A 12,356-nucleotide genomic window follows, 5' to 3' on the forward strand; every position below is an offset into this window, starting at 1 on the left:
CATTTCTATTGTTCATGCTATTCTAGATTTCATGCAATTCATGTTCACGCAAGTCACGTTCATGTAGATCATGCAGTTCATGGAAATCATGAATTTTGGAGTCCAAGCATATCAGAGTTCTTGGAGTCCACGTAGAGCATGTAGATCATGTCGTTCTAGAGTTCTAGATTGTTGTCCTATGCAACACCTTATATGGGCATGTGCTTGTAGTTGACATAGTTCTCAAGTGTTGTCTTGTAGTACTGTATATGGGCTTGTGCTTAATATCATGTAGTTGTTCATGGAGCTATTCACACTTAATCGTATATAGTTGTTCACGCAAATATTCATGCTTATAGTACTAAATTCTTGTACCTAAGAAGGGTAGGCAATTGTTCCTACAGCAGTAGATAAGTCTCACAAACTGCAATACCAAAATATTTTCTACTTGGCCTTTTTTACATCAGGCTCAAAATTTTGCAGGCTATCCTAGTTACAGAGGCCACATTTCTTTGTTGGATATAGATCATCACTGAAGCATAAAATTCTTGCCTAAAGATGCAGGTGGAGTCCTTACTTTGCAATATTTTCCCTACTGAGGATAAGGAGACGCAGCTAGTGCCCTTAAGATTTGCGAATAGTGAGGTACATAAAATATCAGCTTGCAACCATATATGCCTAGACTTGTTAGCTGCAAGAAGGCTAATACTATTAAGCCCTTAATAGTATGCAAAGCAGCCTCCTGTCATAGGTTTGCAATGAGGGGATTACAATTTGGAGTCCTTTCGTTCAATTAGCAATATCAATTGCTTGATTCTATCAAGTGTGAGAGATAGTGCTGACGGGGGTGGGGGGGGCGCTTGGTTGTGGTGATGGGACTGGGAGCGTTAGATTAGTGCAATGAATGCGTGCTTTCCCTCCCGTAGGGACGGCAGTGGTCGTCAGCCAGCTAGAGAGCAAGAAGGTTAGAGGTGGGAGGAGGAAGGAGGGTAGGGTATAAAAGGAAGCAGGGGAGGATCCAGCAACTCATACCTTTCTCGGCCTTTTGGCTAAGATCAAGTGTAGTATCTGTTCTTATCAGTTTAATATCTGATACGTGACCCATCGGGTCACTGCGATATTAATCTAATTTTTCTCACGGGGGCAGCCCCACCCGGCAGCTTGCTGCCCGGGGCTGCGCGCGTCGCCTCCGTATTGCACTACCTCGGAGCGTTGGGTGCGCCCTCCCACCCCTCGCAAATCTAGCAAAGGATTGCTCTAATGCCGTGGGCGCGGTAGTAGCAAATATTTTTAAAAAACTTTTAAAAATATTCGAGTACATTTTATTAAAAGAAAGCATGATCTAAAAACAAATGTAAAAGATTTTTGCTCGAAAGATAGAAGCAACCAAGGGAAAAATAAGTTTAACATAAGAAAACGATTGAGAGTCAAAAGAATCAAGACAACAAAACTGCAAATAATGCATAGTGGCTTCAAAATCATCATAGCCCATAAAAAATCAATTGCTCTTATGAATATGCAAAATCAATGGGCGAATTCCGTGTGTTGTGTATAAATGGCAATGCGTTTTTTCAGCCCATATGTCCATAATCTCAATGAACTCCATATCAGTGAACTTAGAACGCCCTTCAATAAAGATTTTCATTAATGCATCTAAACTCTTAATCTCCAAACGATTACGAAGCTTACTCTTTGTCACAGTTCCAGCACTAAAACCTCTCTCACAAATAGCAATGCTCGAACATTGGACAAGAGCTACTTGACAAAGAGTAAGAATATTCGGATAAGCATCCCTCCACATACTATCGCAAGCAAGTGTTGAAGTTATTTCTAGCCAAGTGAATCGTATCCAATCTCTAGAAGCTTGATGCTTAACATTTCTAAATTCTTTCTTAAACTCATCAACTTCTATCATTGCAGGGAATTCTTCTATATTTATCTTTTTAAGGAAGCCATAATATGAAGTTAACCGATCGATCTCTTGGGTTCCATAGTTCTTTAAGGCCTTCTCATGTATTGGATGTTGTGCAGGCACAAGTATTTTTAAACAGTTAAGTATAGAATTATCTTGAAATCGAGAATTTCAGTTACTTATCACCACTGAATCGGCAAAAGCAACTTGAAATTCTAAGGCCCTCTCAAAGTCTTCTCCATTAATTTTACGTTTTAAATCATGCTCATAAAATTTCTTTCCATGCAAAGCACCTCTTAATATATATAAATATCCTTTTTCAGGCCCATAGTCTGCAAGGATATCATATCCATGTACTCCAATGGTTAATGCATTAACATCAAGAGGAGGACAATCAATGTAGTATTGTGTTATGGATACAATTTCATTCTTCACAAGACTATCTATAGTTGTGACATCTACAAAGTCTTTTTGAAACATTTGGCTTACTGTTGTTAAACCTCTCAAAATGTCAGCTAAGAAATGGAAGCAATAAACACGCTCGAACTCAGCCAATTCTTCATAAATATGCAATGCCTCTCTTTTTGTGATATCAAGTATTGCTTCTAAAGACTTACACACTCTATATACTTAACCATCTCACATCAAAAGTATGCTCAAGTCGAAGAATGGGACATGCCAAATCTTGTTGCATAGCTTGCAACCCTTCTAATCTCTTCGTGCTAACATTAAAATGCGAAGCTACATCATTAATAAGTTTTTCTACAATAAGACGTCTCTTTTCCTACACTAGATATTGCAAGGGCACTACGATGGGCAACACGATGAATTGATGTTAAAAATGGATTAATGTGTTTTTTCAATAAGGCCTCAACACCATTCTCCTTTCCTACCATTGTAGAACATCCATCACTAGACCCAAATGCAATGAATCTAGATAAATCTAGCTTACATTTCTTTAGCTCACTAATAATAGCCTCAAACAAATATCTTGCAGTGCCATCATGCACACGTATGATACCATAAAAGCTCATTTTAGGAACACAATCAGCCTCAAGATATGATCAATAAATAGCCATATGTCCATGTGAGGAGATATCATTTGACTCATCGATTAAAACACCAAACCATGGACTAGTTGAAACCTTTTCTATTGTACTTCTCATAAGAGACGATGCCATGCAAAAAATCATTTCAGCACATGCATTATCATCATTATAAAGACTAGTAGTGTATGGTACATGGCAAACTTGCAATAAGCTTATCATTTTAGGAAACACAAAAAATGGTAAATTTTGCTTTACAATCAAATATGCCGTTCTAAATAATGAAAGTAATGCCTCATCCTTTACTTCTCTTATTCTTTTAACACTCTTTTCACTGAAGTCTTTTCCTTCGAGCAAAATAGTTTGCATAGCAAACTTATGACATGATGTGAGAACATGGGATTTTAAGTTGCTAATTTAAAATTTTATAGATCCCCCTTTCGAATGTGCACTATGTAGATGAGGATATTTCAAACAAAATTTACAAAATATTTTTACTTCATCTCTATCATAAACAAGCCATTTAAATTGGTCTACCCAATCCTCTTGAAAAAGTAAGCATCCTTCTTTTTTCCTTTCAAATTCAGTCCTTTCTTCAAGTGACATGTTATCGAATGATTCATTTAAAGATAAGTTGAGCCCCCAATATTATCCATATTATCTTTACCTTTTTAGAAGGATGCTTGGCTATGTTTTCAATCCCAACCCATGGAAGAAGGTTTCCTTGTCTCTTATCTTTCAATTTAGGTGCCATTTCTCAAAGTTAAAACGAGTGGTTGCGATCTTACCGTGTTTTTTATAATTGTTGAAACTTTCTACCTTTTGTTATGCATTCGTTCCCTTTGAAAATCCAAGCTCCTCCAATGGCTAGCCTTTATCTTCAAACTACAATGTCTCACAAACCTTTAACCTATTAGCAACTACATAGCAAAAAAAAAAGTACTAATGTTTTGCCTTAAAGCTTTCACACACACACACACACACACACTCTCTCTCTCTCTCTCTCTCTCTCTCTCTCTCTATAAATGTTTGTGCCTATGGTTGACAAAGCAAAAAAAAATAGTATTAATACTTTGCCTTTAAGCTTTCATTCACACACACACACACATAGTGCACACACATGTCACACACACACACACACACACACACACACACATACTCTCTCTCTCTCTCTCTCTCTCTCTCTCTCTCTCTCTCTCTCTCTTTGCTTGTGCCTATGGCCCGGGGTGTCCGCTAGAGTTTACCGTATGGTACCACATGAGTGTAAGGGAGGGGGGTTATTTAAGGGAAGGAATGTACATGTTATAAGGTAAGGTCCCATAAATAAGGGGTAGATAAGGGGTATTTTCATATATTTCTTGCACGCAGGTGACGTCTCCTTATTACTACTAGTGAATCCCTCATGGCAGCCTATGGTTGACAAAGCAAGTGCTTCTACGAGCTTTGTTGATCATACATTCTTTCCATCAAGCTTCAGGGTATTATCAATGATCATGTAAAGTTAGAACTACCACCTCTCACCTTTCTTTGCTATTTTGAATCACTCATGACTTGTTAGATACGATTTCCACCATGGTTAATGTTTCGAAGCTTGTAAACTAAATGTGTTGTGTAAGTTAATAAAATGACTTTATGAATAGAGAGGAAAGGATTTTATTGTTTGTATAGGTTGTACATGGGTCTTTAATGTTACCAACATGCAAACAACTCTTTTGGTCAAAATATCAAATCACATATTTCACTTAAAGAGAGACAATCCTGTGTGTGTGTGTGTGACATATTATATTAGTAACTATTATCTCCATTCTAACATGAAATGAACTTGTTAAAACTTTAAAGTTTACACACAATATTCAGTATTGAAATGAACTTGTTAAAACGAACTCGAGAGTCGACGATTTGGCTGCTAGCATTTGCCCCCGTGCTACCACGTGGACTCAACCTTGAAGTTGGCCCTTTAGCCTTTAGGAGGCAGCGCCGCCATTGGTTACTAGTGGCCCACGAGACTGGTCATTGGCATCACTGGTCACTCAAGCCTGGGCCCTGAAGGGATTGCACGACGCGAATAGGATTCACGCCCCCAGCCGCCATTTACCAAAGAAGGCGCGTGCAACGCAAGCCTCTAGGCTCGCCGCTCCAAGCCTTGTTGGCAACTAGGGATATGACTCGGCGCTTGCGGGTCCAACGGCCAACCTCCAAATAGGCTATAGCTACCAACGGCTGCTGGCCAACCTCCAGGAGATTCTGCTCGGGATGCCCACCACAACTGATGAAACTGCAATCGTCCAACCTCAACGACACTTGATATCAAGTGGCGTATTACGTAATATTGCAAGTGACATTGGACGGATGTTCAATGGAGTGACGAGTCTAGCATAGCAGTTGCCCTATAGGATGCAAGGCCAAGCCTCAAGGAATGGGTAATGGGAAGGCGTAGTCGTAAGATGCAAAAAGACTGAAGTCGAAACTCAAGACTTACATCATTATCATGATGATGAGAGTTTTAACTTTTAGGCTTTTAGCCATTTGCCATTTGAATTTTGGAAATTGGCACTCTTTCTATCTCTCTCTCTCAAGTCTCTCTCCAATTTGTTGACAGCAGTCACATCTCCTGAGTCAGCTTAAATTTTAATTAAGGCTAAAACGTTTAAGCTTTAAAGTTTAAACTTGACAATTGAAAAGGTTAATGATAATTAATTCAAAATTAGAATTTAAATATTAATATGTACATTCTATTATTGAAAACCCTTTTTCATTTATATTTAGAAAGATCTTGTCCTTCTACTTTAATCACGAGAAGGATATTCTCCTTCTATAAGAAAGGTGAGCCTGCCTAAATCCTTTTCAGTTGCATTTTTCATGAGTAGACAATTCCTCCTCACATTGAATTCATCGAGTTTTCTTCTAAAATGAGCCGGCTATAGGATGAAGCGAACTCGCCTTTTCCCTAACACTGGTTCTCAATTACATAGGTCAATTGAGCCATAGACTTGCGCACCCTGCTCTCCATAATAGGGGGAGAAAATCCAACTCTTCAAATAAGTAGCTACCTAGATTTTGTCGATACTAGAAGATTCATAAACATATTCCATACTAGAAGAGGGAGAGGGATCAAATGATAGCCTTTTCTAAAATGTAGCTAATGGAGAATCTAAAGGTAGAGAGAAAGAGAGAGAGAGAGAGAGAGAGAGAGAGAGAGAGAGAGAGAGAGAGAGAGAGAGAGAGAGAGAGAGAGAGAGAGAGAGAGAGAGAGATGATCATGTCCTAAATGGATCAAACAGATAAGAGATACACTCCATTGGCACCATGGAACAATTTGTAGCCAAGGAAGACCGATAGGGGAAACCAAAGATACCAAATACCAATGCCTCGGAAGATGCTACATGGTTTCACCACAAGAATGGTGAATGGCACATGCTAATCCCCAAACGGATCACAAAAATGGATGATAGCACATGGTATTCAGAAAACACAGTCATGCTTGATTCCTCTTTTAGCCATGTGTGCTCTTTAAAGATACATGGACAAAAGGAATAATTCAATAGGCATTGTCAAGACATTCTCACAAGATTCAAGTACACAATAGAAATAGTACACACAATTGCATGATATACCTATTCAAGTAGCTACCAATATTACTGAAAATGCCACAATATTTAGAGGGTATAACTCCCTAGTACCCATAACTTTAGCGGTGATAAACTATCAATAAATTGCCATAATAGAAACACTACTTGAAAAACAATCAACTACAATGAAACATTTCCTTTTAGAAAATTTCTTCCATCATGTAACTTATTACATAAAAAACCTCTTCTATTTAGTAGGCTATAACAATTATTGAGTAACTAGAGACCCCTTATTATAGAGAGCATAAGATAACTAGAATCCATCTTAGTAGTTAGTAAACAATAGGTTATACAGCAGCAAAAAAGATATGTCTTAACAATTAATGTTGGATTTTGTATGAGTAGAACTTGCTAGTGCTTCTTTGAATAACATGTCAAAGAGTAGTGCTCCATGGATATTTTAAGACTCAATGTGATTTTTATTAGTATTAATTTCTTTGTATCCCATGGGTAAAACCCAATATCTCATAGTAACTAGTTTGCGTATAGCAAGATATATTGAAAGGACCATTAGGTTTCATGGCCATAGACTATTCTTCTTAAAAGTTAGTTAAACTATACACTATCTCATAGTAACTAGTTTCAAGGGGGGGTAAAACACACTATTCAATCTGCAATTTTTTTCTCAATAAAGGATAACCCTTTTCTATTCAATGTCTAAGTAACACTTTTATATGGGGTCCTTCTATGTGTAAAAAAAGTGTTAAAAATTATTTTTAAAATCCCTTACATTGAACTCATGTGATACATACATATATTTATGACTCATCTTCCCAAGAGAATGCCTTACACTAATGACTAAGAAATATGTGCAAATAAAGGCGATGTACCAGATGATGCTTATGTAGCATCTATATGAGAAAGCAGAGACCTGCCTATATCATTTCAATGTTATCTTGTGTTGAATAGCCAATATACTAATTGTAGTAATGTGAACCATGTGTTTTGATCACCAACTAGTGGAGAATGCCTTACATCGTACTAAGGCATGGGTAAGACATGCGAGGTGTCCTACATATAGAGTGTGCACCTCATTACCATTGGCTGCATAGACATATTTTTAACAAAGGTCTATTGCATGTATCGCAATATAGACGTGAGGATAGCGTTTATAGAATTTGATGTTGTGGGAGGGGGGAGGTGTCTCTCACACCATCTCATATGAGGCAATACCTCATTATGTTAAATAGTAAAATGTGGACGTGTGTGTGTGACAATGTCTTGTTATGCATAGCTGTAGCATGCACTATTTTCTTGATGTAAGGAGTGCAACAACTTCTCTAATATGTAAAGCATTGGTGTGCATCCATGTGTGTATGTACCACTTATGGAGCACGAGCTTAATGTAATTGTAGTTATAGGTGGAGAGAGTCAAGTAGATTTTCAAATCTATGTACAATTTTTGTGTGTGCATGAATTGCATTACAATAGAGGCTAAAGGGACTCTATACTATTATGTGCAGAGAGGAAAGGTTTGAGAGTGTTCATAACCCATCATAGATTAAGCAAGTTTGTGTGTGTGTGTGTGTTATCACAAAAAGCTCGTTACCAAATATATTTAACTAGATTGTTGCTTTTCATATTTGAAAACAAGTATAAACAATGTGGACTGCACTATATTTATTGCAAATTATTCAAGGAATCACATTTTGATGATAGCATAAAGAATAGCATTTTGATGATGGTATAAAGGATAAAGATTGATATGAAATACATATAAGTAGCAATGAACCAACATCCACAATGGGAGGATACAAAGGAATTATGTGCCAAGATAGAGACAATTGTGAATTGATAGTGAGATAAGTTTACGATTTTCAAAACATAGTACAAATCACATGGGGAGGAAGTGATCATGATACCTGCAAGCCAATAGAAAACACTCGTTAGTAAGGACCAAGGAGTATTGATGGGTTGCAGGTGTCAGTGGACCACCTCAATTGTCATCGCCTTTACACCACGTCAAATGTACCTAATAAAAAGATTGTAAAGCCATCCAATTTGCAAAAAAATAGTAGTTTCCTTTTGTCTCTAAGTGTAAAGCATGGTCTAATCACAAACAATGTTGTATAAATATGAGACTGAAATTACCATTTTATAAGGAGATTGCCAAATAATGTATTTGATAGGATAGAATTACATGTGCATGATTCAAATCCTTAGTTTCCTTAAGATTTAGTATAGTGTGTGTATGCACTTTGGGGTTAACATCATTTGATAGAAGTTGTGAGAGGGATTTTCTGAGTGGGGGATGGAATGCCATAGGATAGGATGGGTGAATCGATAGGAAGAGAAGGGTATTTCAAGGTATAGGAAGGAGAATGAGGGATGCACTCAATATGCGGTTTATATAGGCAATAGAAACATGGTTCATCAAAATCAAAATTTTTCTCAAAATCAATTAGATGCTCAAAATCTATTTCATGTGAGAGGAGTGGTGGATAATGCATTCTGAGTTCGCTCATCAATGGATGGAAATGCGAGCAACTAGTGGTCACGGATGTGCCATCACTATGTGTGGAGGGGCTATGGGCGGGAGAGAATTTAATGGCATGTGGGCGTCATCTCCTTATCGACCCTTGTGCACGGGAGATGAGTTTGATGGCATTGCACTAAGAGAGGATGGAAAGTGTAAATGTGGGGAATGCAGATGTGGGGAATTAAGTGCACATAACGGCACTAATGTGGTGGTGTGTGAATGAATGGAGATTCTCGCATGTACACTAGCTTTAGGTGCATAAATGTGCAAATGAAAATGGGCAAGTGTGTGTCGTGAATGCTAGCGATCGTGCATGTGGAGAATGGTGCGGTGGGTGAAGTGATAAGTGTATTAAGGTTAGTGCATATGCATGAGACCTACCTATTGTGTGGATAAGATGCTTTTTCGTGTAATCTAATGTGAACTATCATGCATACCTTATAGCAAATTCATGAATCAAGGTAGTTGCTTTAGATTTCCATTAATATCTATAACATTTGTTGTATACCATTGGTCTTCTTGTTGACATTTCTCCTAAATGTTTGTGAACCCTTATACTCAAGGAAGCATACTTTGGCTTTGTATTTTTGAAAGATATCTAAGGATGCATACTCTAGCACATGATATAGATATATATAGTGCAACAAAAACATAACTATAGGTACGGTTTATTTCAAGTAGCACCATTGTTAGTATGCTTTAAATTTTCAATGTTTTTTAATATATATTCTCACTATCTTATTTATGATGTGTGTGTATGTGTGTGTAGCATATGCATGTATATAGGTATGTATGTATGTATTTGCATATATATGTGCATATCTACACATGCATGTATATATATATGTGTTTGTATGTTTAAAACATGTATTTTCATTCATGTGGTCTCATAACTATGAGTCTTCTCTCTCTCCCTCTCATCTTTTTTCACCTTATATAGGTGCATGCTATGTACACATGTATGTGTATATGTACATGTGTATATGCATGTGTCTATGTATGTAGGTATGTGTTATACATGGATGCATGTATTTTCATGTGTGTGTATATGCATGCTTTATAAGTTTATATCTATTCTCTCTCATCTCCTTTATTTCCCCTCTTCTCTCGTTCATGGTTCTCTCTCTCTCTCTCTCTCTCTCTCTCTCTCTCTCTCTCTCTCTCTCTCTCTCTCTCTCTCTCTCTCCCTCTCTCTCTCTCTCTCAAAAAATTTTCACATCTCCCTCCTCTCCTCTCTCTCTCTCTATAGTGTTTTCTCACTCTCATATATTTATGTTTGTATAGATATGTGTATGTATGTGAATACATGAGTGTATATATTTGCACGTGTACATATGCACATATGTTTTGAACATGTTCGTGTAAAGAAGTAGGTATAAAGCAAATTTATATGTCATATGATGTTTCACCTGAAAGTCATGTGTAGTACCTAAATGGCAGGCACTTGTATCTTATTAGAAGTTATGTGATCATGGATGATAGATGATTTAGGATAGCGCCCTAATATGGTTATTGATATTTGATCCTATTAGTCTATGTTTGTTTCATGAGTAATAAAGATGTTTTTTTTCAAGTTATTCAATCATGTATGGTTATGATGATAATAAAGTGTGCAATATTTCTATGGATAATAGTTCTGTGCTGTTGAATATGATATGTGTTTTATATATGAGTACCTTTCTTGAATATTATGTGCTTATAATGGCTCTAAACCTGTTCAAGAAGTTTCTTGCAGTATTCGGGTCAATTCAAGCTTTTATTGCTTCAAGCATTTCCCTTCTCAACAGTCTTTTATTGCTTCAAGCATTTCCCTTCTCAATTCAAGCTTTTATTGCTTCAAGCTTCTAGTTGGCACTCCGAGTTAGGGTACTCCCCTACCTTAGCACTCCCCTTCTCAACAGTCTTTGGAGTGGATGTCTTTGCCTCTATGTTTGTGACCTTCTTTCCACCAAGTAGTGTTGTGGCACTCTCAATTTTGAGTGTGACCTTTATATTGGTTTTCTTTTACCTTCACCTACAACTTTTCTTTCCAATTGAGGGTGCATCTAAGTTGCTAGGCCGTGGCAATGATATGTCGGTCTGCTTTGTGTTGCGCTCAGGTCATGACATATAACGGGATGGGTGTGGCATCACCATCGAGTGTTTCAACACCAAACAACCCCAATGGGGCTGATAGCATGATTGCCAAACTAGAGGATGGTTTTCTTCTAGGGAAATCGGCAAAGAGATGTGTGATTCCACACTCAATGTATCTAAGATCAACATGGTTTGTTCCCATTCAAGGTAGCATGAGGAGATGTGTCCTGGGTAACTACAAGTCCAATATGAGATGGGCTCTTGGGTCTTCTCTCCTAAGCCTCTGCCTCCACCTCTACCTATAGCATCACTGATAGTATTGGTTGATAATCCATGGGGATTATATTTCCCTCTTCGTGGTATGAGATGTGAGGTCCACCTAATGGACTGGAGTGCCACTCGATCGATGGATGGGTTACAAAAGGTCCAGGTAGTTGGGGTATGCTTGTGGGATCCTAGGAATGGCTGGTTTAGCATCATTAGGTGCCGAGAGAGCCAACACGGCTTCCCTCCTTAGGAAATTTGGCGGCCTATTCTCTACGTAAGGCTGGTTGTAAGGTTGCGAGTATGGGAGTCTCCTTGATAGTTTGTGATGCATGGCATCATGGTCGAACCTACCACAATGGGAACATGGTCGGGACCTAGGGTCCTGACACTTAACTGGTAGGTGGATTCCACCACAATAGACATATTGGACGTGTGGGTGTGTTGGTATCCTCATCGTCTCTTGTAATGTCACCAGCTCCATCTTCATCTCTGCTAGCTCCTGGCTCTGGCCAGCACTCTTTTCCTTATCATGGCTACTTGGAACCGATCATTCACTGGACGTGGTTGCCATTTTTGAGGTTCTAGAGCTAGCCTAGTCTCCGTTTTAGCTCCTAGAGCTCCTCTCCTTGAGCTAGTCATCCACTCAAATGGCCTCTTCAAATACCCTAGTTTAGTGCATTTTGCTGCAACTTGAGTGGTGGATACCACTCTCTGAGTTGGTTGTTCATTTATCAGGATTCTCTTAAAGAGACTCCACACCAGGTAACGTAGTCCTATATGTCCTTGTCTTTCTACTCTACCTTCATCAGCCACACTATCATATTGTTCTAGCCTCCGAGAATCTCTTAATGAAGACGTTCTTGAGATGGTTGAAATTGTTACGTTCTGCAGCATCTTACCTTGTGTAACAAGTTCTTCTTCCCTTATCACTTACGCATAGGCCAAAGGCTTGCGATCTCTAGGTGAGA

At 38.2% G+C, this 12,356-nt stretch overlaps 1 non-coding gene across 1 annotated transcript; it reads left to right on the forward strand.

Moving 5' to 3' along the window:
• The first annotated feature begins 1,007 nt into the window (after positions 1–1,007).
• Positions 1,008–1,206, forward strand: LOC148037922 (U2 spliceosomal RNA). The gene has a single exon (XR_015690823.1). It is a non-coding gene; the product is annotated as a U2 spliceosomal RNA (small nuclear RNA).
• Positions 1,207–12,356: the final 11,150 nt, after the last annotated feature.

This window comes from Lygodium microphyllum, chromosome 4 (genome assembly GCF_053477565.2).
Source record: "Lygodium microphyllum isolate KBCC chromosome 4, Lygodium_microphyllum_v1.1.10, whole genome shotgun sequence".
In the NCBI taxonomy this organism is placed as follows: domain Eukaryota; kingdom Viridiplantae; phylum Streptophyta; class Polypodiopsida; order Schizaeales; family Lygodiaceae; genus Lygodium; species Lygodium microphyllum.